The sequence below is a fragment of the Carcharodon carcharias genome, chromosome 6, assembly GCF_017639515.1.
Source record: "Carcharodon carcharias isolate sCarCar2 chromosome 6, sCarCar2.pri, whole genome shotgun sequence".
Taxonomy (NCBI): Eukaryota; Metazoa; Chordata; class Chondrichthyes; order Lamniformes; family Lamnidae; genus Carcharodon; species Carcharodon carcharias.
Window position 1 is genome coordinate 39,252,115 of NC_054472.1, and position 13,771 is coordinate 39,265,885.

General features: G+C 43.2%; 1 protein-coding gene across 2 annotated transcripts in view; it reads right to left on the bottom strand.

The window, feature by feature from the left end:
• The window catches only part of zfpm2a (zinc finger protein, FOG family member 2a), a 1,033,040-nt gene that overhangs the window by 531,660 nt on the left and 487,609 nt on the right, over positions 1 to 13,771 (bottom strand). The window lies entirely within an intron of this gene.

A 13,771-nucleotide genomic window follows, 5' to 3' on the forward strand; every position in this document is an offset into this window, starting at 1 on the left:
CAAGAGCAGGACCCGATAGTGTTCTCAGTAGTCCAGCCAGACCTGGCGATGGATGGCAAAACCAGTTGTCTGCCAAAGCATTTCAAGTCTGTGTCCCTTGAACTTAAGGGAGTGGAGATTAGGGTATGTCAACTGCACTAGTCCAAGTAGGGCAATGAAGCAATTAAGTTAGAATGTATACCTACAATCATGTAGTCTCGAGCCAGTATAGGATATCCTCCATGATAGATGTAAAATCTTGCCAGTTGCCAATGGAAGTGTGTACCGAAAATAAATTTAATTTCTTCCACATTTGTATGTCACCAAGATTAACAGCACAAAACTAGGAAAATAAAAATGGAATCACTTCAATGGCTAAATGTGGAAGTAAATATTGTGTAGGTGGTAATATTGAGCCACACAGACCCAGGAGGCCTTTGTGTTAGATTGCTATTAATTAGTTGATAGTAACAATCGTATTTACACTAACAGAGTGGCTTTCCTGTCAAAGCATTTCAAAGTACTTTGCACATGAATTGATTTTAAAGTGCAACGATTGTTATGATCGGAGCAGCATTACAGCTCAGTGGCTAAGAATAGGGGAAAATGGACCAGGTTCTCATTCCTGATTGCAAACCAGAACATACGTCTCAAATGACCTGCAGTAATGGACATCTTGCTTTAAAGAGCAAAAAAAACAAGGTCCTGGAAACCACACTGTTGTATAGGAATTCTGGGATGACCCTGTTGGTGGGAGCCTCTGCCCGAATCCTGATAATGGCGAGATATTGGGCGGTCCTCTGCTTCATTTCCCAGCCAGTTCACTATGGCAGGCATACTAAGTGATATGGATACTCATTTCCTACTATTTCTTTGCCCTCACTTAGCATCTGTACTTCATACTCTGTTGTTCAGCTTTCTTCACAGTAGTTATGTATTTAAGATTTAGTAAAATTATTTAAGGAATAACTAAACTGTTAGAAAATAATCATTTATATAACCAATCTGCTATAACAGTACTTCAACATTCATAGATAACTCTTAATAAAAGCAATGTAAAAGGTATAGAGGGTGCATAATTCTTAAAAGCATTCAGGAGGAATTTTTTGCAGTACATAGCAAGCCCAATAAGAGAAGGGACAGTTCTAGGTTTGGTTTTAGGAAAAGGGGCACCATTGGACAAGCATTTGATGGCTGTTAGTATTGGATATGGAAAGGAACAAAGATAAACCAAGAGTAAAGGTTTGAAATTGGGGAAAGGCCACTTTACTAAACTGAGATTGTGATTTGGCAAAAGGTGGACTGGAAACAGCTACTTGGAGGTAAATCAATGCCAACAGTGGGAGGCATTCAAGGAGGAAATCGAGAGGGTTCAGAACAAATATGTTCCCAAAAGAAAAAGGGTGGGATTCCTAAATCTAGATCCTCCCCTCCACCCTGGGTGTCAAAGAGCAGACAGGGTAGGGTAAAGAAAAAAGTGAAGCTTATGTCACATATTAAGAGCTCAGCACTGCAAAAAGCCTACAGGAGTATAGGAAATGCTGGGGTGAAACTTAAAAGGAAGTTAGGAAAGCAAAGAGAGGGCATGAAAAATATTTTGGGCACTAAAATCAAGGAAAATCCAAAGATAACTTATCAATATATAATGAACAAGATTATAATTAAGGAATGGATAGGGCCGATTAAAGACATAAAAAGTAACTTGTGTGTGGAGATGGAACACATGGGCATGGTTCTTACTGAATACTTTGAGCGGAATCGTTCCAGATTTGTGCTAAATATGGTAGTGGGCGGGTAAAATGACGTTTTACCCACAGGCCGCGATGGCAGGTTTTCACACCATATCATCCCAAACCCACCGCATTAATTATGCATTCCTGGGAAACATGCCGTTTCCATGGTGAGCAGGTGCTCATTCACCCGCCACGCCATCACCTCGCTGCTTCATCATGCCAGGTGCCACATTTAAAGTATAGGTGCGCTCAGTGCTTCCAGCCCAGGACTGCAGCACCGAAAGCAAGAAGACAGCAGCCCTCGAGCACCTTTTGGATGTCATGGAGGCCCCCGGTGATGTCCTCTACCTCAGCTCTGGCCACAGGAGGGGCAGCTACATTACCACTCCAGCTTGGTAGGCGATGACAGTGGTGAACAGTGCCAATGTTACACAGAAGAGGTTGGCCATCCAATGCAGATAGAGGATGAATGATCTCATCCATGCAACCAGGGTATGGCAACCATCTCATCACTCTAAACTCACACAACTGACATGGACAGATACATCTGCAACAGGTAGATTGATGGGGAAAGGTCAGTAGGTTTTTTCTTGGTGTTGGTTCCCTCATCACCTGCCACTGGCCCAGTCCGTCAGATATGTCCTTCAGGACTTATCCGGCTCATTCTGTAGTGGTGCTACCAAGTCACTCTCATTGATGGAGGATGAAATCTCAGAATATATTCTGCTCCCTTACCACCCTCAGTGCCTCTTCTAAGTGGTGTTCAACGTGGAGGAGTACTGATTTATCAGTTGAGGGAAGGCAATAGGTGCTAATCAACAGGAGACCTCCTGGCCTATGTTTGATTTGATGCCATGAGACTCAATGGATCCAGGGTTAATATTGAGATTCCCACAGTTATTCCCTCCCTATTTTACAGCATAATGCTGCTACTTCTGCTGGGTTTGTCCTGTCAATGAGACAGCTGATGATGCTGGAGAAGTCTGGGACATTGACGGTAAGATATGATTCTGAGTATGACCAAGTCAGGCTCAACTAGTCTCCCCCAATTTTGGCACAAGACTGCTGATGTTAGTGAGGAGGACTTTGTAGGGTTGACTGGAACGGGTATGACTTTGTCGTTTCCAATGCCAAGGTCAATGCAGCTGGTCCATCCTCTTTAATGAGGTGTATAAAATTATCAGGGGCCTAAATACTGTGGATAGAAAGGATTTATTTCTCTTCACAGTAAGGTCAAAAACAAGGGGAATAGATTAAACGAATTGGCAGAATCAATAGAGGAGGGTTGAGGAGGTTTTTTTCACCCAGAGGGTGGTGGGGATTTGGAAATCAGTGCCTGAAAGAATGCTATAACTTTCATTGTACTTGGATATGTACTTGATATGCCATAACCTACAGGCTTATGGCCCAAGAGCTGGAAAGTCAGGTTAGGTTGGGTCGCTCTTTCTCGGTTCCCAGAAACACTTCTGTGCCGTAAATTTTCCATGTTTCTGCGTGATTAAAATTTGAAATCAAGCTACCACAATTTGTTTTCATTCAGGTATTGAAAATTTCTAACAGTCTCTCCCATACTTGGTTCCATACCATAATACCAGAAATAGTGTCATGATTGATAATATGGTTCAAATGGGAAATCATTAATTAGCTAAGGTGGACCAGGACCATTGCCAAACCTTTCTTTGAGCCTGTATGCAATGCCTTGGTTACTTAGAGTTTCAGTAAACCTTTTTCACAACAATTTAAAATGTGAGTTTTTTTTCTGCATCATAGCATAATCTTAGCACCTTAGCATAATACAAACCAAGTTAGAATGGGAGTGCACCATAAGAGCTGCAGATTTCTCGGCCGTTCTGGCTGAGCAAAGTCACAGGACATCAACCAGCTTTGTATGCTACACACAAGAATCTTGCTATTGTAATTTGATAATATCATTCTATTTCTGTTGAATTGCTAAATAAAATAAGCATAGAGTATAAAAGATTAAGGGATGATCTGTTTGAGGTTTTTAAGATGATTAAAGGATTTGACAGGGTGATAGGAGACAACTTATTTCCTCTGGTGGAAGAGTCCAGGACAAAGGGGTGTAACCTCAAAACTGCAGCTAGGCCATTCAGGATAATATTGGAAAAACTCAGGGTAATGAAATGCAGGGATTCTCTCCCCAAAAAGCTGTTGAGACTAGGTCAATTGAAAATATTCAAAACTGGGATTGACAGATTATTGTTAGTAAAGGTTATTAAGTGATATGGAATATATGATACAGATTGGCTCTGGTTTAACTAGCTGGTGGATCAGGCTTGTGGGGCTGGCTGGCCTATTCCCTGTTCCTATGTTTCTAACTGTACTATTCTATTCCATTTGAATGATAACTAAATATTGCGATCATGTGTGAAGCAAAACAATGCAGCAATAGTTCAGTACAATAGGGACTGAAGGATAGAGATTAATTTAAAGGCCCACTCACAAGCATAAATACAAATGTGCAAAGCTGCTTGGGTGAAATAGTAGAAGGTGGTGAGGTAGTACACCATAATGAGTTACTCCTGTGAAAGCATAAAATTAAAAAGAAAGTTGAAGAGAAAAGTAAGGAGAAAAGACTAAAGTTAAAAGACTGATAAAGAATGAAAAATAAGAATTAAAAGATAACCTAGTCAGTAATTCAGAAAGTCAATACTTTTCTTGGAATAGTATTACATTATATGGATTGTGTTTTTAGCTAGGAAAACTAAGGATTAATAAGGCAACATTAATCCATTATTAATGTAATAGTGAATAATGTATTAGGGTCAATTTTCCAAGTTTGTTCAGACATCAGTGGGCCTCAGTTCCTGACCACACTTTTTAAGAAATTGAGGGCAGCAGGCCCATGATGCCCCAATTTGTTCATCCACCAGGTTAGCCTCTCCACTTTACATTTTGCAAGACTTAGTACTCTCCCACCATAACAGAACAACAAAATGGTACTCACACAAGAATAAAGATTTGGTGCAAGTTTTAATTTTAAATGGAATGTACTTGATGAGTGCTTTTCAAGGTGTTTCTAGTGATGTTAGTGGAAATATTTTTCTCCCAATGCAAGACTATTGTAACGACACCTCCATGAAGTAAGTACAAAATAAAATGCAGGACTATTAACATAGATTTCAAAGCTTCTGCAGCCTAAATCCAGTATGTCCCAGGACAGATTAATTTTATTTTATATACTGTACAGCTTTTGCACTGCCTTTGGAATTGGAAACATTGAACAAAAAATTGAACACTGAGTATGCTGAATCTGCAACACACTGCACAACAGTCATGCTAAAATTCCTCATGTAGTGATCTCACCTGTGCTTTTACAGAAGTGCCTAGCAGAATCCAGGTCCTTTCAACAGGGAGCAAGAAAAATGCAAGAGAGAATCATCCCATGCTGCTTTTATGTGCTTCAGAGTTAAGTACCATTTTATAACATCTAAAATTTTTAAGCTGTAGAGGCAAATTTTTTTAATAACCAGCAATACCGATGTTGGCATATTTTAAATCATCATTCAGACAGGTTTGTTACGTAAAGAAATTAGGTCTTGGGATATGGTTGCTATCGCAAGTTCATGTTGGAATCAGGTATAACAGTTTAACAGTTGCACTATCACAGAATCTTTACAATGCAGAAGGAAGCCATTCAACTCATTGAGTCTGCACTGGCTTTCTGCAAGAGCATTCCACCTAGTTCCACTCTGCTGCTTTATCCCCGTAACCTTGCACATTCTTTTTTTTCGGATAGCAATTCAATTCCTTATTGAATACCTCGATCAAACCTGCTCCACCACCCTCTCAGGAAGTTTGTTCCAGACCCCAACCTCTGGGTGAAAACATATTTCCTCACATCACTTTTATTCCTTTTGCCAATTATTTTGAATCTATGCCCTCTAGTTCTTGATGCTATCTTGAATGGGTACAGTTTCTCATTTCCTACTCTGTCCATACCCCTCAATATCTTGAATACCTCTATCAAGTCTCCTCTCAGCCTTCTTTTCTTCAAGGAAAACAGTCCCAACCTCTCCAATCTATCCTCATAGCTGTAGTTCTTTATCCCTGGAATCATTCTTGTGAATCGCCTCTGTACTCTCTCCAATGCCTTCACATCCTTCCCCAAGTAAGGCACCCAGAACTAGCCGCAATACTCCAGATGAGACCGAACTAGTGTCTTAAACAAGTTCAACGTGACTTCCTTACTCTTGTGCTTAATGTCCCTAGTAATAAAGCCTTTGATACTATGTGCTTTATTAACTGCTCTCTCAACATGCCCTGCCATCTTGAATGTCTTATATAAGTACACACCAAGGTCCCTCTGCACCTCCTTTAGAGTCTCTCCCTTTATTTTCTACTGTCTCACCATTTCTTTCCTGCCAAAACGAATCACCTCATACTTCTCTGCATCTCCATCTGCCACTCGTCTGCCCAATCCACCAACATGTCTATGTCCTTTTGAAGTTCTCTTTTGAAGGCTATTCCCATCACAGTTAACAACGTTTCCAAACTTCGTATCATCTGCAAATTTTGCAACCATGTCCTAAACACCACAGTCTAGGTTATTAATATATATCTTGAAGAGCAAGGGTCCCAACACTAACTCCTTAGGAACTCCACTACAAACTTTACTCCAATCTGAAAAACAACCATTTATTACTACCCTCTGTTTCCTGTCACTCAGCCAATTTCTTATTCACGTGCCTACTATCCCTTTTATTCCATGAGTTAGAATTTTGCTCACAAGGCTGTTGTGTGGCACTGTATCAAATACATTTTGAATATCCATGTACACCACAACAACAGTGTTGCCATTATCAATCTTCTCTGTTACCTCCTCAAAAAACTACAGAAAGTTAGTTAAACTTTTCCCTGAATGAATCCATGCTGGCTTTCCTTAGCTATCTTGAATTTGTCTATATGACTATTGATTTTGTCCTGAACTATAGTTTCCAGAAGTTTCCCTACCACTGAGCTCAGACTGACTGATCTGTAGTTGCCAGCTTTATCCTTGCACCCCTTTTTGAACAAGGGTGTAACATTCGCAATTCTCCAGTCCTCTGACACCTCCCCTATGTCTAAAGAAGACTGGAAGATCATCACTAGTGCCTCTGCAATTTCCACACCCTTCCCTCAACACCCTTGGATGCATCCAGTCCTGGTACCTTATCAATTTTAAGTAAAGATAGTATGAACTGTACTTCAATGTGACAGCCAATTTGTCAGCAGCAAGGTGCCACACCTTGTCCTTCTCAGCTGTAAATTTTTCTAGTGTACCAGTTACCTCTTCTCTCACCTCGGCCTTGGTAGCATCTTCGTCCTTTGTAAAGACAGATACAACGTACATGTTTAATACCTCCATTATTTTTCCTGCCTCCATGTCCCCCTTTTTTTTATCCCTAATCGGCATTCTGAATTTATTTGTTCTACCTTTCCCCTTAACGGGAATATATCTTTATACTGCCTGCAAAACTTCCCTTTGACGGTGGCCCATTGTTCAGCCACTGTCTTTTCTGCCAACATTTGATTCCAATTCACTCGACTCAGATGCATTCTCATCCCATCAAAGTTGGCTTTCGTCCAATTAATTATCCCTGCTCTGCATTGTTCCTTGTCCTTTTCCATGGCCAACCTAAATCTTATGATACAAAGGACACTGTCCCCTAAATGCTCTCCCACTGATATTTGATCCACCTGGGCCAATTCATTCCGCAGAAACAATCCAACAGTGACTTCCCTCTCGTTGGACCGAAAACATACTGCTGAAGAAAATTATCTTGAACACATTCCAGGAACTCTTGTCTCTTTTGTCCCTTTGCACTATTCCTATCCCAGTCTACTCTTGGCTAATTGAAGTTCCCCATTATTCTTACTCAATTACGCCATAATTCTTGCACCTCTCTAATTTCTTTGCAAATTTGTTTCTCTACATCCCTTCCACTAGTTGGTGGTCTATGTTCTACACCAATCAATAGCTAGAGAGATTTTGTCCTTGACACCTCTCCAGTACTGAAATACCATCACACTCACCAGTATTCAAAATAGAAAAGCAGTTAAAGAGTGAGATAACCTCAGGGGATTCCTGCACTACCTGCCTGTTTCTCTGGCCGTCATCCATTCCCTCTCTGCCTGTGCACTTCTTAGCTGCAGTGTGACCTCTCTAAACATGCTTATCCACGTAATCCTCAGCCTTGTGGATGGACCACAGTGACTCCAGCTGTCGCTCGAGTTCCGCAATCTGGAGCTCGAGTTTCTGCAGCTGGTGACACTTCCTGTAGATATAGTCATCGAGGGCATTTTGTACCTGCACACCTTCTGAGATCCCACAGAATGCACTATTAATCAACAACTTGAAGGAAATACTCCTGATCTTAGGAAGGAGCAACTAACACTTTTGGGACAATAAATCTTAAGGCCAAATAGCTATTACTGATTTTTAAAGGTAATGCCACATCCCGTGAATGATTAAAAAAAAATGAACACAGGTCAGGGAAGTGGGTGGGGAAATAAAAGCAAAATACTGCGGGTGCTGAAAATCTGAAACAAAGACAAAAATTGCTGGAAAAACTCAGCAAGTCTGACAGTATCTGTGGAGAGAAAGACAGAGTTCACATTTCGAGTACATATGACTCTTCATCAGAAGTCATGAAGAGGGGAAGTAATGCAAGGTCATTTGGGATCAACAGCAACGACCAAAATTTATATAGCACCTATAACATAATAAAACATCCCAAGACTCTTCACAGAGGTATAATTAAACAAAATATCGGGAGGTATTCGGGCAATAGACCAAAAGTTTGGTCAAAAAGGTAGATTTTAAAGAGTGTCTTAAAAGGAGGAAAGAGAGGTAGAGAGGCAGAGAGGTTTAATCAGGGAATTCTTGAGCTTAGGGCCTAGGCAACTTAAGGCAAGGCCACCAATGGTGGAATGTTTAAAATTGGCAATGTTCAAGAGACCGTAACTAGAGTGGTGCAGATATCTCAGAGGGTTGAGGGCTAGAAAAATTTAAGGGCTAAGGAGAGGCCCGGTTATGGTAGGATTTGAAAACAAGAATGAGAATCTTAAAATGGAGCCAGTGTAGATCAGGGAGAACAGGGGTGATGAGTGAACTAGATTTGGTGCAAATTAAGACATGGGTAATAGAGTTTTAGATGACCTCAAGTTTACTGAGGATAGGATATGGGAGGCTGAACAGAATGCATTAGAATAGTCAAATCTGAAGGTAACAAAGGCAGGGATGTGGGTTTCAGCAGAACAGCTGAGGCAACGCGGAGTCAGACAATCGTATAGAAGTAGAAATAGGCAATCTTGGTGACGGTGCAAATGTGTGGCTGAAAGTTCATCTCAGGGTCAATTATGACACAAAGGTTGCAAACAGTCTGCTTCAGCCTCAGAGAGTTACCAGGGAGAGGCATGAAGTCGGTGGCGGAGGAGAGGGTGGAATTTGTGGTGGGGAGAAAAAACAATGGCTTCAGTATTCCCAATGTTTAATTGCTGCTCATCCAGTATGGACATTATACAAGCAGTTTGACAGTTTAGAGACAGTGGAAGGGTCAAGAGAGATGGTGGTGAGGTAAAGCTGGGTATCAGCTTATATGTGGAAACTGACATGTTTATGGATGATATCGCTGGGGGAAGCATGTAGATAAGAAGCAGGAGGGGAGCAAGGATATATCCTTGGAATAAAACAGAGGTAAGTATACAGGAAAGGGAAGAGAAGTCATTGATGGTGATTCTCTGGATATGATCAGATAAATAAGAATGGAACCAAGTAAGAGCAGTTCCATCCAGCTGGGCACTGGAGGAGAATGGTGCGATCAACTGTGTCAAAGGCTACAGACAGATCAAGAAGTATGGGGGAGGGATAGATTACATTTGTCACAGTGATTAGTATGCAATGTGTAGCTTTGAAAAGAGCCTCTTCGGTATTGTGACAGGGACAGAAACCTGATTGGAGGGATTCAAACATGGAATTCTGGGATAGATGGGAATGGATTTGGGATGCAACAGCACATTCATGGATTTTGCAGAGGAAAGAGAGGTTGGAGATGGGACGGTAGTTTGCAAGGACAGTGGCATCAAGAGATTTTTATTGAGGAGAGCAGTGATGACAGCAGCTTTAAAGGAGGGAGGGACAACATCTGAAGAGAGCGAGCCATTAACAATGTCAGCCAACATGGAAGCCATGAAGAAAATAAAGATGGTCAGTTATTTAGTGGAAGTAGGTTGAAGAGAGCAGGAAGTGAGTCTCATGGATGAGATGAGCTTAGAGAGAGCATGAATAGAGATAGGAGAGAAACCAGAGCAAGATACATGCTGAGGGCTAGGGTAGGAGGCTGTTCGTTAGAGGAAGTACAGCCAGATGGGCTAAGGGAAGGTAGGGAAGTCACAGCTGATTGGATTGTCGCAAACTTGGTGACAAAGAAATCTATGAGCTCCTCGCATTTGTGAGGATGGACGAGACAGGTGAGACAGAGTTAAGAAGATAGCTTGCAGTCGAGGAAAGCCATCAAGGTTACCTTTGCATCTTAGGACGACCTTCGAATAGTGAGTAGTTTTTGAGATCAGGGCTGGGCGCAATCATGCTTTATGTCGTTCAGACTGATCTGGCAATGAATGGCTATATCCACTGAATGCATCCACATTCATTCCAGTCTGAATCCCTTGGATTTAAGGGAGTGGAGATGAGAGCTGTACTGGGGCAGGGGAATGGCCAGGGCGAGATAGAATAATCACTTTAATGAGATTGAAGGCTTCAAAAGTAGAGCTGAGGATGTTCTTGAGTAGATCAGTACCTGCAGAAATGAAATGGTGAACAGAGGTCCCAAAGTCTAGACAGTTTGAGATTTTGAGTGTGTTGGTTATAAATGAGTTTGGGGAGTTTCTTTCCAGGGTCTGATACCAAAGGAAGTAGGGTTTGGAGGGAAAGTTCGATGTGGATGGAGATTGATACAAGTGGTCAGAGATGGCCTCATCTGTGATTGATACTATGGGAGTAGAGGCCCAAGTGAGATGGCAAGGTGAAGCGCGTGTCTGTGCATATGGGTTGGGGAATTTACATGGAGGGCGAGATGAAGGAAGGATAAGAAGGCAATGAATTCAATGGAGCAAAAATGTGATGAATTGAGATGGGGTTTTATTTTTGTTTTTGTTTCAGCTACATTCTGTTCCTGGCCAGAAATTCACTTGCTGAGCTGAGGTACAAGCCTCCACCATTTCTGGGTTTTATGGTGACCTCAAATTTCGCCATTAACCTTTCACCCTACAATCAATTCTGCACACCTCCTGGATCTTCACTTCCATGGAAATACCTCCATCATTGCACTCTCCAATATTGGATGACTCCAACCTGCCTACATCAGTGGTATACCATATCAGGACCCCTGACTTTAACTCTGCACTCTTGACCACTACCGCCCACACCCACTTTCTCCTGTCTATTTTTCATTTATTTTCAGGGCCTTTAATCTACCCTAATAACTGATATGCAGCCAGGTCTACGTAACAGGCCAGAATTTTACCTTCGACATGTGGGTGTGTGCCCGACATGCCTGAATGTAATATGACGCGAGATGAGGTCAGGCATGCATCCCGATGTCATCGCGCACTCACCCGACATTTCATTTGGCCGGCGCACGCCAGAGTCAGCTGAACGCCCGCCGTTAATTGAAAGGCCTATTAAGGCCATTAACGAGCTAATTAGCTTGAAATGTACGCTGCCCATCCAACCTAATGTTTGGTAGGGAGGCGAAAAGGCCAAGTGACCTTTACATTTTTTAGGAAACCTCATCCACGAGTGGGATGAGGTTTCCTAAAGCTAATACAAACTAAATAAAAACTTTATTCTGAAAATAAAAGCATGTCCCATCTCATGTGACACATTTACATGAGGGGACATGTTTCATTAAATTTTTAATGTCTTTATTTATTTTTTTAAACAGCACTTCAATCTCCCTGAGGCAGCTCCGTGCCTCAGGGAGACTGAAGTGCTCTCTCGCGTGCATGAGCGAACTGCGCGCCAGGCCCACTCTCTCTCCTCCCCCCACCCGCACAGGTAGTGCTCCTCTCGCGATCTACACAGGGCGGGCCTTAGTTGGCCCACCTGTGTGAAATCGCGGTGTGGAGTCAATCACGGGTGGTGGTCAGATCCCTGACCGCCGCCACCTGCTCCTGCAAAGCCCGCCAGACGACAGAAAAATTCACGCCTTAACTTTTCTGCATTCATTCACGTGTGTATTTTGGTTGTTATTCTGGACTCGGACCCACAACTTCTATTTCCCACTTTCTTCTCCCTTTCTATTCATCCCTCCTTGACCCCATTCTGTAACATCATTTATCTTTTCACATCTACCCTCTCAAATGCTTACCCCAACCCTACAGTACTGTTTGAGCTTCCTGCTCTCTTGCTGCTATTCCAAGTTTGACTGTCTCTTCGAAAAGCTAATAGTTTTTCTCTGTGCCTCTCTTGGCATTCTACATGGGCCTCATCAAGTCATGCGGTGCTGGCTCATTACAAACTATCCAACTCATCTCTCCCACTGCTGACCCTGTGGCCTCTGTCAACACATCAGCTCTCATTGCTCCCCTATGCATCTTGCTCCAGAATGCCCATTTACTTGTGAACAAGGCCCTTGCCGTTCATCCATAAACTTATTAAGGATAATTACACAGCCTCATGGCCTTGACAGAAAGCTGGCTCAGGGGTGATCACACCTTCTCCCTAAATGAAGCCTCCCTACCTAGCTATCCCTTCCACCACTGCCATGTCAAGACTGCTTTGGCACCAGTGTGGCTCTAAGCACCAAATTACACTTTGGCCTGACCTCCTACTCCTTTGGTATTTTCTCCTCCTTCAATATCTTAACTTTCTCCAAGCATCTCATTTAAAATCCACATTCTGCACTACACACCCAAGTTTAATAATAATTTTCTCACCCAAGATATCTTCACTGCTTACCTTACCTCAGCCTTCATACAGAGCAACTTCTCATCCTTGATGATTTCAAATTCCAACTCAACTCATCATACTCACTCTTGAGTTCTGTTGAAGGGTCATGAGGACTCGAAACGTCAACTCTTTTCTTCTCCGCCGATCCTGCCAAACCTGCTGAGTTTTTCCAGGTAATTCTGTTTTTGTTTTGGATTTCCAGCATCCACAGTTTTTTGTTTTTATACTCACTCTCCTTCCTGTTTAATGCCTTCATATCCTCCCTTAATCTTTCCCTCCAGGTAAACACCCAACCCATATACATGTGAACCCTCTTGACCTTACCATCTCATGGGGAGAATTTTCCCCATGTCGGGCAGGCTGGTCGGGAGTGGGCACAGGTGGGCACGGACCGGATGGCCGCCCATGATCGAGTCCACGCTGCCACTTTACACAGAGGCGGGCCAACTGAGGCTCGCCCAGCATATTTCATGACTCCTGTGCATAGTGGGAGTGGGCGGGCGGCGTCCGGCGCGTTCAGCCCACCGGGTCCAATAGCAACCCGGCGGCCTGTATAAAAGAAGGCCTGGCAGCTTTGGAAAGGCTGCTCACAATGGCTGGGTGAAGGGCTCAGCAGAGGGGCAATGTGCCTAACGCAAGTCCGGAGCGTAGGCCATCGGGGCAGGCCAGGCCAGAGGGTAGGCCAGCGGGGCAGGCCAGGCCGGAGGGTAAGCCAGCGGGGAAGGCCAGGATGGAGGGTGGGCCATTGGGACAGTGTGCCCCCCGTTTTTCAGACGTGTGCTTAGCTACCCTCCTGGAGGAGGTAGCAGCGTGGCAGGAGGTCCTTCTTCCGAGGGTTGGGAAGCGGACGGCCACCCACCTGACCAAATGTGTGTGGGAGGAGGTGGCCAAGAGTGTGAGCTCCCATGATGTGGTGTGGTGCACATGGCCCCAGTGCTGCAAAAGATTCAACGACCTCCTGCACTCGGAAAGGGTGAGTACCATGTTGCTTCAAGTCACTTAATGCAGCCGTCACCCTTCCCCTCAAATTCCCCCACCCCCCCCCCCACACCCCCGCTAACTCTGAGTACGGTAACTTCATTGAACCCCTCACGGCATGTATCCC